Source organism: Capsicum annuum, chromosome 6 (genome assembly GCF_002878395.1).
Source record: "Capsicum annuum cultivar UCD-10X-F1 chromosome 6, UCD10Xv1.1, whole genome shotgun sequence".
NCBI lineage: Eukaryota > Viridiplantae > Streptophyta > Magnoliopsida > Solanales > Solanaceae > Capsicum > Capsicum annuum.
In genome coordinates, this window is record NC_061116.1 from 124,520,687 (window position 1) to 124,539,606 (window position 18,920).

Sequence of the window (18,920 nt, forward strand, 5' to 3'; positions counted from 1 at the left end):
AACCCATAGAAAAAAACATAATAACTGCCGTAAAAGGAAATCTAATATACCAAAAATTTAAATTTATAATAAGTGCAAATTATTCAGTAGCAGTAACAGATAAAAATATAGATAAATCACTCGTATTATATTGAAAAATATCAGGAATAGAATTAACTCCAGGAAGTAAAATATTTACAGCAAGATGTAAAAATCTATATGTATTAACAACAAAACATAAAATAACAGGAAAAAATAAGATTAACAAAATACGAATAGAAAGCCCATTCGAACAAATTGTAAAAACAACAGATTATAATGATTATAGCTATAGAGACATAGATACAGAAGAAAATTTAGAAATAGTAAATGATAGAATAAGTACAACGAAAAGAATAGCCGATGAAAAACCAGAATCATCAAGCTCATAAAAAAGAACAAGTTATGAAACAAATTTAATAAGTAATTTAAACCAATATTACATAACAGGAAAAATAAATGAAAAAGAATATCTAATACTTTTGAATACAGGACAAGAAGAAAATTATATAGCAAAATATCTAGTAAAAAATGAAGAAATAAAGACTGATAATGATATGTGCCCAGACCTACCAAGAAGTTTAATAAATAATAAAAATATTGCAGAAAAAGAAATAATAATAGGAGTTAGAAAAATAAAAATAGAATTCGAAGTAAAGGAAGAAATGCAAAAAAACAGATATAATATTAGGAATAAAATGGTTAGAACAAGTAAAACCATATAATATAGAACATACACAATTAACCTTAACATATAACAAAGAAAAGTTATTCTTAAAAAGAGCCTTAACATGAAATGAAGATATATGTATTGATGAAGATAGTAGTAGAAAGATATTACAGTAGATATTATACGCCTATATTACAGTAGATATTATACGCCTATGATAGATATAGGAGCAGAAGCTAATTTATGTAGATATAATTGCTTACCAGAAAGTAAATGGGATAAATTAAAAAGACCAATAATAGTTAAAGGATTTAATAATGAAGGAAGCTTAATTACTTATAAAGCTAGGAATGTAAAAATACAAGTATGGGATAAGATATTAACAATAGAAGAAATTTATAATTATGAATTAACATCAAAAGATATACTTTTAGGAATGTCATTCTTAGATAAATTATACCCACATATAATAAACAAACTGACTGGTGGTTTACAACACCATGTAAGCAGAAAGTAAGAGCAAAAAGAGTTAATAATAAAATAAGAAAGAAAACTGATTGGATAAAAGGAAGTGAAAAAATTACACAAAAGTTAGAAAATATAAAAAATACTGAAGATACAATAGAATTAGTAGTATTTTCGATAAATAAAACAGAAATAACTATATTTTCAATAAATAAAATAGAAATAATTAAGAAAAAATTAGAACAATTATATAGTGAAGATCCATTAAAAGGATGGGAAAAACATAAAACTACTATAAAAATTGAATTAATAGATAAAAATAGCATAATAACTCAAAAACCATTAACATATAATTTTGACGATTTAAAAGAATTTAAAATGCATATAGATGAATTATTAGAAAAACAATATATACAAAAAAGTAATAGTAAACATAATAGTCCAGCATTTATAGTAAATAAACATAGTGAACAAAAAAGAGGAAAAAGTAGGATGGTAATTGATTATAGAAATTTAAATACAAAAACTATAACATATAATTATCCAATACCAAATAAGATATTAAAAATAAGACAAATACAAGGATATAATTATTTTAGCAAATTCGATTGTAAATCAGGATTTTACCACCTAAAGCTAGAAGAAGAATCTAAAGAATTAACCGCATTTACGGTACCACAAGGATTTTATGAATGGAACATATTACCATTTGGATATAAAAATGCATCAGGTAGATATCAACATTTTATGGATAATTATTTTAAACAATTATCTAATTGTATAGTATACATAGATGATATATTATTATATACAAAAACCAAAGAAGAACATTTAAAATTATTAGAACAGTTTACAGATATAATAGAAAAATCGGGAATAAGTCTAAGCGAAAAGAAAGCTGAAATTATGAAAAATCAAATAGAATTTTTAGGAATACAAATAGATAAAAGTGAAGTAAAATGCAACAACATATAGTACAAAAAATAATAAATTCGAAAGAAGAATTAGATATAAAAAAGAAATTACAATCATTTTTAGGATTAGTAAACCAAGTAAGAGAATATATTCCAAAATTAGCAGAAACTTTAAAACCACTACAGAAAAAATTAAAAAAGGATGTAGAATATAACTATAATGAAGAAGATAAAAAACAAGTTCAAAAAATAAAATTTCTTTGTAAAGAATTACCAAAATTACAATTTCCAGATGAAAATAGAAAATTTATATATATAGTAGAAGCAAATGGTAGTGAATATAGTTACGGAGGAGTACTTAAATATCGATATGAAGCAGAAAAAATAGAACACCATTGTAGATACTACTCAGGTACGTTCAATGAGACAGAAGTAAAATGGGAAATGAATAGGAAAGAATTATGTTCATTATATAAATGTTTGTTAGCATTTGAGCCATATATTGTATATAACAAATTTATTGTACGAACAGATAATACACAGGTACGCTGGTGGTTAACAAAGAAAATACAAAATTCAGTTACAACAAAAGAGATTCGGAGACTAGTTTTGAATATATTAAATTTCACATTTACAATTGAAGTGATCAGTACTAACAAAAATGTTATTGCAGATTACATATCAAGACAAAGCTACACAGACTAAAATAATAGAAGAAGATACTCTAGAAAAAATACTTAACACTCTAACTACGCTTTCAATGAAAGTGGACAGTATGGGTAATGAGATAGAAAAGCTAAAGACTAATGAAGATAAACTGAAGTCTATAGCTACAAATCAGCTAACTCAGCAGTGTGCAGAGCTATGTCGATCGGAAGACATTAAAGTTCCAGAGCTAGAAGGAGACGTTGGGACACTCCATAAAACCCATAACATTTATCAATCTATTTCTGTAGGTACAAGCAAAGGAGTTAATCGACCAAGATACCAGAATATGAATATGAATAAAATATTTGAAAAACCATTTACACCAAAAACACAAAAAGACCACTTGTTTATACCCCCACAAGTTAGCACATATCGAGATAGCCTAAACCAAGATAAAAAAGTTTACAACTACACCGCCCAAAAATACATAAAAAATATCTACAGAGTACAAACTTTTCTAAACCATAACCCCAGAGCTACAAACATCAAAGAACCAAACACCAACTATATAACCCAAAAATTACAAAGATATAACAAACTAATTGCACTACCCAAAACTATCCCAAGCCTAGTAAAAACCTGTTTTGACTATGGACTATTAAACACCATATATACCCAAGACGGAGAATAATTAACAGCTATGGAAGAATTATACAAGATATTCACCACCTACAAAAGGATAACGAAAGGAAATTTATTTTACATAAAGTGTTATATTGCACCGGCAGAGATACTATATGATGAAATAAAACCAGTTATACAAGTTGTAAAGATAGGACTAACTAGAGATATGATCATACCAGAAGATATTACACAGCAACCGGAGATACCCAGAATTGAGATACCCGACTTCTACGCAAATAAACGACTTATTGGACTAGCTACGATTATCCAAGAACTAGCAAATAATTATACTAATGGAAACCCAATATGGAGCTATTATTCGAGAGATCATCAAATGATTTACTCTAATTCAAAAGAGCTACGACAAGCAGATATGAAAGATGTCAGACAATGGATAATGACATTACTCAACCCAGAAAAACAATCTACCGCAAGAGCAATTAAAAAAGGATTTATTTCAGACGGACTACTGACAAGATATTGTAAAATAATTGGACACAAATATCCAGATCACCAATGTTCAAGGTGTAATGGAGAAGATAACATTATTCCAGAAGTACATTTAGAATAAAAGAAGACAAAATGCCAACTGGAATGATAAGCTAAGAAACAATAATGGAGATATAGCAGATACGACAAAATCAACGGAGACAAGATATTGTTGAATTATTGTACAAAGTCTTATTATTATTGAATTATTGTACAAAGCCTTTAGACTTTACGTAAAAGATGTAATAATTGTAGATTTGTAGGTTTGTAGGAAATTAAACGCTAGTTAGTAGCCTAGACTCCTTTTTTGACTTTTTATAGTTCTTTTAGCAATGTAAAAAAACGTGTAAAGATTGTAAAGAGAATTTCATTCTATAAATAAAGGAAGCTGAAGGCATTGCAAAGCAAGCCTTCATGCGTTGAAGCAAACATTCTCTCCATTCCACAACAAATATTTTACTCAGTTAATTAAATAGACATATTTCAATGGAAAAAGCTATGGAGGAACAAACTTCAGAAATATCAAAACTACCCGAACAGGTATATTTATTTATGATTATGAATAGCTAAATTCATAATTCCCAACAATCATGATATGATAAAATAAATTCATACTAGTTACTTTATAGTAGAATTATTCGAAGAATAATATGTTAAGAAGTTTATTAACAAAGCGAAAACGGAGAAAGATCCCTAAGAGCTATGTCATCCTAAAGGTGAAACCAATGAGGCAAGAAGCCGTGGCGGGGAGTAACCAGAGTAGAGGCGATGTTTAAGGGAAAAAGTATCCGGATTACTATGTTAATAGTGACCGAAGAACATATTATTTAAGAATAATCTAGTATATAGTAAGCTAAGATGACCATATTTTGTTATGTACATGGTTGAAGGAAATATTTTAAAAAAAGCAATTTTATGAAAATGAATGATTATTTATCTGATGTGATGGTAGATAAAGTTAAAATACTTATTTTGTATGCACTTAAAGATATAAAAGTAGTAGATATAAGAAAAATCATATTAGAAAAAACCTTTGATAAATATTACATGACTAGAGTAAATTATATACCATATCTACCTAATTACTCTTATAAATACTTACCATGATAAGTTACATAGAATTTTTAGAAAAAGATATGAGAAACATACAGTTACTAGAAAAACAGATAAAAATAAATATAGACAAATACATGGAAAATAAAGATATAAAATACATAGAATTTCTTAATAAAAATATGCAAGAACTACTAAGGCTAAAACAAACAACTACAAAATATTATAATAAAACCAATTTTAAAAGATAGATCATCTAGATTATCTTAAAGTTTTAATCTTATATATACTTAAAGATATAGAAATAATAGACATTAAGAAAATAATATTAGAAAAAGTAATAGACTATGAAATTGAAACCATAAATTGGCTAGAACAGTTATACGAAGAAATTTACCCAGAAGGATATTATACAGATTAAGAGATGTTAGAATATATTAGAAAAACTAGAGAAAATCAAGAAAATCTAAATAATGAAATTAATTATAGAAACCGAATTAGGAAAATAATGGAGAATTTAAAATAAAAATTAATATGGATAGAAAAAACCTTAGAAAATTTAGATAAAAGTACATGTGATAGTTTATATAATTTAAAAAACTCACTACGAGAAGAACAACACAAGATAATAAATAACATTGAAAATCTAGAATTAGATATACATTACAGTACAGTTAGGTTAAATTATTATACAGAAATTTGTAACTCTGCAATTACTACAGGATAAAATAATAAACCAAAAAAATTAATGAATATATCTTACGCAAAAAGTAAATCATTAAAAGATATTGAAACAAAATTTAAGAAATATCCACGCACAAAGAAAAATAGATTCACTAGATATCTAATAAATCTATTTCATACATTAGATATCCGCACCCCCCTACAATTGGTATCAGAGCCCAGTAATTCAAACTTACGAGATTATATTACCTAATATTTCTTACTTTTTAAAATTTTACATAAAATCTCGATTTTCAACTTTACTCTTGATACATATCAACAAAACCTCGCATCCTATTTTTACTCCATCATTAACTCATCCAAGCTATTTATTTTTTCAAATATTTCCTTTCCTAAAATATCTCCATAACTATCAACAATTAAATCATTTTTCTTCCTAATTTTTTTCCTACATTAACGCTTAAATCATCTTGTTTTCTGATTTTTTCTCCTCCATTAATGCATGCAACTTTTTTTTTCTCTCCTAAAATCCCTCCCATTTTTTTTTAAAATCTATTGATACATATATAAATTTATTTAGTTATTCATACATGTTTATTCTTTTAATGGTGATTCATATGAATGATAAATATGATATGATTATATGCATATTATGGTGATTCATACGATAGATACACTTTTTTATGATTTTTAACAGGTTATACATATGATATTAATGGGTGATACATATTGTATCATGATGATTCATATGGTATATGCAGTTATTTATTTTAATTATTGGGTAATTCATATGATATTAATGAGTGATATATATGGTATTGTGGTGATATATATGGTATTTCTCTACTTAGGGGGTAAAGTGTGACAACTAAAACTAAATTAAATACTTATTTAATTTATTCTTCTAGAATTTCACTCATGAAATTTCATCATAATGTTACTACAGTTGTATTTATATCTATAAATTAAATTTTTATATCCTTTTGCTCAACCAAATGGTGACTTATTAATCATTAATCCATGTAAAAATAGCTTCTTCACTATTTAAAAAAAAATTGATTTTGAAAAAAAAAAAAGTTAAATCGTGTCACAGGCCCACAACATCAAATGTAGTAGAAATTAAAAATATATGGCCCACAACATCAAATATAGTAGAAATTAAAAAAATATGATTCCTCGTTCAAAAATGTTATACACAAATAAAATGGTTAGGTAGAAAAATTGATAAATTACACAAATCTCAAACTTAAAAGATTATATTACCTAATATTTTTTACTTTTAAAAATTTTATTAATTCATTGTATAACTGATTATGCTTGATTTACTCCACAAGATAAAAGAAAATATTTTATTTCCTTACATAAATATCTTTGTCAGTTTCAAATGTATCAATTTTTTATATGTATCACCGTATAATATATGTATCGCCATTTCAAAAAGTCGAGATAAAATGTAATTAGCAAAATAACTGAGATTTTATGTAATATTAATTAAAGATTCAGGAATTTATGTAAGTTACCTTTTAAAAAAAAATACTATGTAGATTGTTAAATCTGAAAAAATTACAGGAACTAACAAACTTAAGACTATAATTACAATAAATAGCAATACTTTTATAAAATTACAATTTATAACAAAAATAACATTATTTTGTCCATTAACTAGATATGAGCATGTTTTACTCCCTCTACTTTACCTTTTTCTATTTTTTACTCTGCTATTTTTCTTCCCTCCAATCTTCAGTGGCTTAGAGAAGAACCTAAAGAAGATGTTTGAGATAGTAGAAACCAAGTATTCTTTTTTTAATTTTTTATAACGTAGTCAATCACTGCCAAATCTTCCCCCCTTTTTTTATTTGTGTTTTTTCTTCGTTATTAGTTTAGTTGTGGCTTGGTGAGTATGGCCTAATTTGTATTTTTTTGGGGTGGAGAAAGTTTCATAGTTCAAAAATCTTCTGTTCATACAAGAAAGGGAGCAATTTTTTAAAAAATAATTTTTTATATGTATCGGAAGAGTTCTATGGGAATGATTAATGCTTTCATTGGTTTCAAATTCTTGTGTACGTTATTGTTGATTTAGTGTAAGACTTCTCTAAAATTTTTGCCCAATGAATATTTTTAACTAATTTGTATGTTGATTGATGGTTTGATTGTAGTTACAAGTAAGAATCTTCAATTACTAAATTCAAAATTATGTTTCTGTAAGTTTTAGTTGTTTTTTTCTTTTGGTTTGGGAAGGTGTGAATTTATTTGTTGAAAGACTATGAATTTATTTTTGAAAGATTGCGAAAATTATGAAGCGGAAAGGATTGAGAAAACCTTTATCTCCAAACCCCCCCAAAAAATACAAAAAATTGTGAAAAATAGGAAGTCAGATGAAATTGGGGAGTCAAGTAAAATATCAAGTCTTGTTGATCAAAATTCATCTGAATATGAATCTGAAAAAGAAAAAGTGGAGGGGGTGTTTGTATTTATATTTTTATAGATTATGGGTAATCTACAAGTATATGTATTTTTTAATATACATATAATTATGCTTATATTTGTTTTTCAATTAGTAACATATGTATTTGTAGTATTTTATTTATTTATTAATATATGTAGTATGTATTTTGTGTTGTTCAGTCATATCAATATGTATGGAGTTTTATTTGTTGCTGTTAAGATATGAAATTGTATATGTTACTGTTAAGATATGTATTTTTCACTGTTAATTAACGTAATTGTATTTGTTACTGTTAAGACATCAGGACAGGAGTTGTATTTGTCAATATTAAGATATTTATTTGATATGCATTTATATTTTTTTGTCAGGGCAGAAGTTGTATTTGTCAATGTTAAGATATTTATTTATATGCATTTATATCTGTTTGTTCAATATTATTATGATATGTATTTTGTAAATACATATGAGTTTATTTATGTATTCTGGAACAGACATGTATTTTGAAAATACATATGCGGTGATATATGTATTTGTTGTAATGTAATATGTATGATGTTATAGGAAATATATGTATGCTATGTATTTTATATTATTTTTTGTAAGAAGAACAAGTAATGTAGATTTCAACAATTTTTTTAATCTGTAGGTGTCGCGTGATCAAATATTCATGGCAAGAGTACTTTCAAAGTTTGCACCATATATAGGATGTCACACGGTTAACGATATTAAAGAGTAATACAACCAAGTGGAAGCTTGTAAGTACTGAATATACATACAACATGTATATATTTATTACTAAATGTATTTTGCAGGGATTGTGGATTGTATATGGTGACATATGCTGAGTGCCTTACTTATGGTGAAGGTTTTCCTTATGTTGACTTTGACCTGAACGTTCTTCGCACAAGATATGTTTCACTTTTGTATTTGACAACAGTTAACTATAGGTTGACAGAGACGTCATTGAATAGTTCTTAAGTTTCACATTTTAATTTCAGATAGAATGTCGAAAGTTTTTTAGAACTTGTCAGTTATATTTTGATTATTGATGTTAAATCAAATTAATTTGGATATTTCAATTTTAGTTTACGTTTAATATCCTATTTATATTAACTGAATTTTAAAAAAGATTATTTAAAAAAAACTTAAATTCAGTTGAACTTTACAGGTCTGCATATGTATTTTTCAGTTTCTGCATATGTATTTTTCTGGTAGGCATATGTATTTTATAGGTCTGCATATGTATTCATAGGTCCTTATATGTATTTTTCATATTTTTTAGCCTTGTATGTATGTATTTTATGCAGATCTATACATATATCTTTCATAACACATATGAAAATACATTTTTTTATTAAAATCAAATACATATATATTTACATAAAATTTTTAGCAAGTACATATACGTAAATGCACATGTATTAGTTATTTATAATGTAATTATATTTTTTCTGCTTATACATTTACCCAGATATGTTTGTTATTTACATAGAATATTTAAAAATGGTCTTATTTTCTGTATTTTTTCATATTCATACAATACATTTTCAGTATTTTGATTAGCTACATGTATATGCATATAGTTGTCATTTTTGTTATAGAGACTTTGTGTCTAATATGTTTATATATACTAGTTTAGGTGTACGCGCTTTCCGTGTGTAGCTCACATTAATGAGTTCAAATATTATATTAAATAAGATATTTATTTAAATAATAAAGGTGAATGTAATAATTAAATTTAATATATTTTGAGTATGTAAAGATGGAGAATTTATTTATTAAATCTAATCTTTACCAAAAATATTTTTAAAAGACGATCAACATTCATCTACCATCTGTAAATTGCAACAAAACAATACAATAAGAGACATCAAAATAATATAATTAAATCTAACCTTTACATACAAAAATTCTTCAAAGCCGACCAACATTAATCTATCACTTGTAAACTGTAACAAAATAATACGATAAAAGTGATATCCAAACAATATAATTAAACTTAAAATTTACCACAAAAATTTCTCAAAGCTGATCGAGATTCATCTACGAACTGTAAACTACCACAAACTAACAAATTAATAGAGCTATTACGTTAATACAATTAAACCTAAACTTTGCCTAAAAAAAAATTTCAACGCTGACCCACGTTCAACTAGCATTTGTAAATAAAAATAATATAATAGTATAATAAAGATATCAAATCAATACAATTAAACCTAATCTTTACACAAGAAATTCTTCAAAGACTGCCTACATTCATCTACGACCTATAAATTATAGAAAAAATATAATAGTGATCACAGAGCTTCGATTTTGATCCAACTAATTAATTCTTGTCTGAGCAAAAATTTTGACCCTTAAGAATGATTTTGAATGAAAACAAAGAAAAAATATATATATATATATACACATATGTTAAATTCTATTATGTTGACAAAAATAGTAAAAAAGTTGAGGGTTAGAAAATCAAGCATCCGCCATCTAGACATGCAATCGAATCAAGTTAGATAAGCATTAATTATTGACATCCAATTTTTGCTCTCCGTGCTAAAAATTAACGTTTTCAGGCTTCCTGACCGTTAAAAGGGCACAAAATACAATTTTTCACATTTTTTTTTACAATTGATAATAAATTATTGGTGTTCATCCTCACTTTAGGATTTTATCAATTTTTTTAAATATTTTTTTACTCTTTATAATTTATTAATATTTTTTCTTATTTTATCAATTTATTATTTACAAACATTTACACACGTGCATGACATCACATTTTTTACATTAATAACATTTTAAATATTTTTAACATTCTTCACATTTTTTCATAGTTACAAATCAATTTCTACATTTTACAATCTGCAAAAGCTGAGTCGAATCAATTATTTCAATAAAAGTACAATAATAATTCGATGTCCTATTACATTAGTACAAATAGTGTTTGTTATATCCAATTTAACCATCCTTTCCATTAATTCATTTTTTTTTCTTGAGCTTCTAAATTAATAGTAAGCTAAATATTTTATATTTTACCATTATTTTAATTTATTACTATTTTTACCGTTCTTATTTATGTAATACCATTATTATTAATTTTAAAATAATAATATGTTATTAATAATATTTCTATTATTTTATTTATTTATTTATTTTAATTGATCGTTGTTACTTTATATATATATATATATATATATATATATATTTTAAAAGAGTCAAATTTATTGAAATAAATATGCATACATTAACTTTTTTCATAATTTTTTAATTATCATTAAGCTAACTATTAATTTAGAAGCTTAAAAGAATCAATTTTAAGATCGGAAAGGATTCAAATAATAACATGGATATGACTGATGTGAGTTTAATTAGCCAAAGAATCATCTTAAACTTTTCTTGAAAAAAGCATTTTTTTTAAGACAACAGCAAAGTCTTGTTTTCTTTATATCATGTCAAACAAAGTAGGTATCTTTTATTTATTAAATAATGCACAATTCAAAAAAAAGAATCCATAGAAATCTTGTTTTGAATATTGGTGACCTGCTTTTGCAAAGTTAAAAAATTCAAACGCTCCTAAAACGCTCCTAATTTGTACTATAATATCACAGACCATGAACTCGGAACAACACGATACAATGACTCTCACAGAGAATCCATTTTTTTCTTCTTCTTCATTCAATAGACAATCACTCTCACATATTACAAAATAGACAGAATCCATTTTTTCTTTCTTCTTCATTCAGATGACACAGACTTTAACAGAAACACCCATATCAGATTAGATTTTCCATTCTACAACAACGAAATTTTCAAACACACACGTTCACACATATCAGATCTTGGTTTTTCTTCACATAGCACATACAAATACATATCCATAACGTACAAATCTCTCAATCTCTCGTATCTCTCTTCTCTTCGCAAGCCATTCACCACCAACGACAAGCTCCGGTCACGGCAAAGACACCACAAACCTCTTCACTCCCTTCGACTGCCGCCGCTATTCCTCTCCGGTGAAGCTCCGCTGGAGCACATTTTCACTACACCGAATCAGATCCGCCACCACCATGCGTCTCCCTTCCCCGAAATAGCCGCCCGTCGCCACCCTTCGCTAAAACAGCCACCGGAAAAATCCTTAACCACTACAAACCACTAACCCTTCTTTTTCATGCATTATAAAATACTTTTCACATGTATTTACACATTCTATTTGTACATATCTTGTTTATGTTTTATAATAATATTTTATTTATTTATTTATTTAATATACATGTACTTTTACATAATTTTAAATATTTATATTCTTAAAGAATTATTTTATAATTAAATACATACTTTACATTTTTTTAATATTTATACCTCCTCCCTTATTAAAAAATTTAGTCTAGCCGGGTACCACATTTGTAGATCTTGAAGGGTGTCTAATCCCTTCCTTTTGGAATAACTTGAACCCTTACCTAAAATCATAAATTGATTTTCGCACACTAAAAATACAGGTCATGCATTTTAATAAATAAATAAAAAAAAAGGTTTTCCTCATTTTCCTTAAAATAAGGTGGCGACTCTATACAATTTTTAATTCATTTAGAGTCCATAACGTCGTGCTCGTTTCGACCTCAGGTAAAAATAGGGCATCGACATTAATCACATTCTCTCAATAAGCAAACCGATTTGTTCTCTAGTTTAACGTATCAATTCAACTTACTAAATTTGATAAATTTGGGTTGGATCTAATTAAAATTAATCTTTTAATGTGGTTCAATAAAAGTAGTGTCACACGTATTTTTGTTAATTAAGTCCACCTTGTAAATTGCTAGTTCATCTTTCTGCTACCATCTGTCTTCATTCTTCAAGATTCAAAGTCCACAAAACTCTAATTTTTTCAAGATTGGAACAATTATTAATTTCTCTATTTCCCACTCTAAGGTGGGATTCCTTTTTAGCTTTCTATAAATTGAAGAGGGTAAGAAGGAAGAAAGGACACTTTAACAAAAAAAATCCACAAAAATTACTACGATGTCAATATTTTAATAATGCTGAATAGTTAAATCAATTTAGTTATTACTAATAATTGCTTAATTTTAATTATTTCAAATCAAATTTGGTCAATTGATCATTCTACTTAAGACGAAACACTTAGTTGATCATGTAATTATTATAAAATTAATTGAAATTGTAAGTGCACTTACTAATTCATCTTTAATTTTAGTTAAATCAATATAGTTATTTCTAATTATGGCTTGGTTTGAATAATTTCAAATAAAATTGGTCAATTGATCACTCTACTCAGAACGAACACACTTAGTTGATCGTGTAATTACCACGAGATTAATTGAAACAGTAATTGAACTTACAAATACTAGTTAAATCAATTTAGTTATTACTAATATAATGACTTAATATGAATAAATAGATTATTAAGATGTTGCAAAAAATGAGTAATCTGTTGAAAATGACCAAACAGATAAAGACATCTGTTACAACAGATTAGTCATCTATTGCAACAAATTAGTAATCTATTGGAAATGACAAACAGATAAAGTCATATATTGCAACAGATTGGTCATCTGATAAAGACATTTGTTACAATAGATGGCTAATCTATTGCAACATATGTATATATCTGTTTGATAATTTTCAACAGATGACTCATCTGTTGCAACAGATTAAATCTGTTGCAATTGGTTATACACTTAAATGATCATGCAATTACTATGAGATTAATTGAAATTCTAATTATTAAATCAATTTAGCTATTAGTAATAATGGCTTAATTTGAATCATTTCAAATAAAATTAGTCAATTGATCACTCTACTCAGAATGAACACACTAAGATGACCGTGTAATTAATATGAGAATAATTGAAATCATAGTTGAACTTATCAATTCATCTTTAATTTTAGTTAAATCAATGCAGTTATTACTAATAATATCTTAATTTGAATCATTTCAAAAACAATTGGTCAATTAACACTTTACTCAAGACGAATACACTTAGATCATGTAATTACTATGAGATTAATTGAAATTGTAATTAAAATTATCAATTCATTTTTATTTTTAGTTAAATTAATTTAATTATTACTAAAATAACAACTTTCTTGCACTATTCTTAAGAAGACATACCCAGAATTCTCAACTAACTATGACAGGTACCAAAGATTTACCTCAATATTCCTTCATCCTTTAGCCTTGGATAGAAAAACATAATTGATCTTTCTTAATAAGGGTCATCAACTCCCTCTCATCTAAACCATTGCTTATCCATTATCATCTCCACTATCTTAACATAGGAAGAGGTCACTGAAGGGTTAACACATAAGGACCTAAAGCACGAAAGAATACTATACATAGTTTTAACACTTAATTGAGGCCTGAGGAATAGAATGTCAAAGGCATGGATTCATTAAAGAGATCTAAACTGAGGACATACATGATATAATGCAAACTTTACTAGCATCATGGGTTCTAAAAACTGGTCATTCTCTGAAACATGAGTTCATACTTATCATGAGCTATTCAACATAAGACTGGAGTCCATAGATTCCTGAGGGATAACTCGAATCATAGAGTGAAACAGTTACTTACTTACTAAAAGTTGAGAATGAACTTGAATACGCATGAAGTATATAAACCTTAGCCCTTAGATATCTAAAACAGGAGCTGGAAAAATAAGGGAGTATGCTGTGCAGCGTGGGTCGGATGTTATGGATCACCGAAGTGAAGCGTGCGCCGCATGCTCTATCGCATGCTACTAGGGGTGGATTAGAGTGTGTGTCGCACGCTAATCGCATGATGACACTGTTTTGAATTCCAAACATGCCCTAAATAGATTCCAAAAATTCCGAAACTCACCCAAGATGTACTATTGACTCCCTCGATCTCAAATCAACTTAAAAATTAACTATCAAAGGTTGGGAAGGTCGTAAATAAACTCTTTAAAGTTTGAGGACTTTAGAAAAGACTAAGTCCTAACACTTAGCTGAAAATTTTCTAAGTATGAGACCTCTTTTGGAATACAATTTAGTTGACTGAAACGACTAGGATTTGCGGGGTCTTACAATACACATAAATAACGGACCCTAACCCAAAAGACTACACCTAAAGTGTAAAACTCTCTGCTAATGCTTCCTTCGTAGTCTACTAATATCACATCTCTAAACTTACACCAATATCATCAACCTATAACCAATAAGCTAACTGACAAGAACATCATATACCACATAGCCTTATTCATACTCATCAATTCAAGGGTACTACTAACCACACAACACTTCATTGAATTTCGAAAATAATGAAGCCCCATATCACCTTGGGTATACCTCTATAACATATCTGGAACATTAATCTAAATGGCGAATAAATAAACTTAAGCTCTTGCATACACTGTTCAAGCCTACCAGATTACTTTCATACAACTAGCTGCACTAACCAATAAATCTTTACATCCACCTTGATGACCATCCACTGTTCAAACTTAAGGTCTAGTGCTAAGCATGATTTAACAACCCACCTTACATACAATTCTCACTTGGAAGCTATAAAATAAGACATCAAGAAATACTAGCCCACTAGAATCTCATAACAACAATAATCGATCATAATCATATGGTTTATCTTATTTGCAATCCATTAATGCATCCTCCTTCTACACATCATTACTATTTACCTATCTATACACCTAAACTTTTTTCATAGCTCTATGAGTTTCAACTAAACTCCCTCTTGCAACCTCAGGGAAGCCTAAATTAACAACACTTATCCACTAAGTACTTTCACCAATAACCTATACTTTTCTAGCACAACAAACACCATCAATAACTCTTTTCTTACTTCAAGAAAACAATAATTTACCTTAACCAATAACTTCTCCTCTACCTTCTACTAACCTAACACACAAGGATATATCACTTTATTACTAACTCAATCATATGCAAAATTCGGCCATACATATATACACAACAAATTGCCTTTACTGCCCTTTTTGTCACCATACTTCTAAACCCACACTTTCAACCAACACAAGAACAACAAGATGAACAACAAGTTGCTAGTGAGTCAAAATAGGCCTCACATAGCTTTACTAGACTTTGATTTTTATTTTGTTTTGAACAAGAAAATGAGATGAATAACAAGGCAACTATGCTAGTGAATTGAAAGAGCTCCACACGGCTTAACTAGAATTTTAGTTTCAACAATACAATGATAACAAAATTACAAAAGATAGAAACTTGACACAGAATATTCAATGATCTAAGAACATACATCTTATTCTGTCTTAACTGAACGACTCATAAGAATGAGGGCATAACTTTAAACTTGAGAGACTTATAACACACTAGAAGGCTCCTCTCAAGCCACTTCATGAGACTTTTGAAATTTTTTGCTAGCAAGTCTGAGAGCATTATCAGGGGAGAAAATTAGAACTTGCCGAATCATGCTACCTCAAGAATAATACATAGATAGGGAAGTATAGATTTTCATTATGGATTCTGAGGAGAACTCAGAAAGAACATCTGACTTGGGCTTAGTGCATGACTTTTATGAACATGAATAAAGCACTTCAATCTTTGGAACTCAAAAGCATTGATGGGATACTTTCTAGATCGCTTACAATCCCATAACTATCTATGGAGATTGTCTGAGAAAGCACTATTTGTAAAGATTTAAGCTTGACTATTTTTGATATCTTAAAAATAAGATGGAGATGGTCTGAATAGGGTAAGATAAGGATCTGTGTAAGTTTTTTAGAGAACCTTTCTATAGCACGATCTGAGACTTCAAAGAAGGGAAATATTTCATAAATGCCTTGTAGACTCTCGAATAAAAGTACAAACGTCTACTGTTCTGCAAGACTTTACTAGACACGACTTTATAGACACCCTAGGACTCTTGAACTCTGTTCTCTGATACCAAATTTGCAACGCCCAAAAAATCTTTCTCAAGATGTCACACGGTGCTTAGGACCACAAGTGATACCAAGCTAACCCTTATACTGGCATAACTCATAAGCAACTGATTAAAAAACATAAATCTAAAGAAAAATATGGAAAAATAAATCTTTTCTGAACTTGATCAATACAAAGCTACATTAAGATGAATACAACTCTTGCTTATACAAAACAAAACTGAAAACTGAAGTTTACATAACTGACTCTGACTGACATCTGTGAAGCCGCTACTATACTGACTATAGATAGCTAGGACGAAACCCCAACTACCACTAATCAATACATATAAGTAAGGAAGTAAAGAACATAAATAAATCTAATAAAGTCCCCGAAGTAGGACTCATCATCTCGCTGGCTGGAATCTACAACTGTCTGAGTTTGAAGGTGCATACTAAAACTTGTACCTATATTATGAGACAATGTAGCACGTAGACGTATATATAGATTAGTACTTTGAGGATGTACTGAGTATATGGGGATGCAATGCATAAATAAAATATTATCTCATCATCATAATTTATAAAATAATGCATGCTAAATGTAAATGACTCACATAGCTTGAGTAATCTGAAACCTGAATATATAAATCATGAATAGTAAAGAAGGTAGTATAAGTCTCGTGAGTCATTACACTTAGTTCTAAAATCTGTAATCTATTTTTGTTCTTAAAAAATTTAGGCTAAATGAAATCTGAAACTCATTCTGCATAATAAATACTTTATCTCAAGACTTTAAATCAGAAAGTTATTTTAAGAGTGGGGAAAATCTATTTGGGAGGTTCTTCTAACCGGCATGTACACCATGTGAGCATCCATAGTGTCCCATGACTCGCCCCCGTAAGGTTGGGTTGTTCTACCCTTGCTATCAGAATAGAACAATCTATTTTAGTGATCATTATCTCAGTCATTCATGTATAGTGGGAATCAATATCTCAACCTATGGTGTCACGTAGTTCTGGGGTATGAAACCGTAGTAACGTACCCAACTCGGTGCTAAATACTACTCCCAATTTAATGCTCAAAATCTCAAGAAAATCTACCTTTAAAATAATCTCATGGTTTATAATGAAACCAACAAAAGGGTATGTAATCTCAATATGAAAGGGCATTTCAATTTCATAATGACCAAAAGGTCAAATCTTTTCTCAATAATCTTTCTCAATAAACATAGGGTGCTTATATCACAACAATTCTCAAAAATAACAATCTCAAATAGGGCTTAGTGACCCATGTATTGATATCATAATAAAACATCTAAAGATGCATGCTTGATAACATAATCATTCATAAATCATATAAAAATCTGGAAATTTCAGCAATGCTCATGAAAATATAAACAAACTCATAAAATTTATCTTCAACAGCTCTCAAAACTCATAATATTGTAAATAGTGATAATGGGTATGAATCCCAATTTAGAACTCATATATAAGCATTCAAAATCATAGAAAAACATCTAACTCAATGTGCTCCTTGAAAATACTTCAACACCATCAAAATAATAAGATCAAAAATCTCAATATCATACTTAAACTCACTTTCAAAAATCTGAAAAATTACGTTACGCGCATAAATACATGAAAATAGTCATGCAATTCAATATTCAATCACTTGTAAACTCATAATCTTCAAACAATATAAATTGGGTATAAACCCTAACTTCAATTTCATGGAAAATCACATAAAATTTAGTAATTTATAATTTAAAACAAGTTTTAGGCACAAGAACGAAAGGAGTGTCCTTGTTAAAACCCCACATACCTTAATTGATGATCTTAGATGAGAAAGCTTGAATCTTGGATTCCTATGATGCTTTGAATGTGTAAGCTTGAAACTTTTGAATCTCTAATGGTGTTCTTGAAGCTTCTTCTTGAAGTTCTTGAATGAGGAGACATAGATTCTTGACT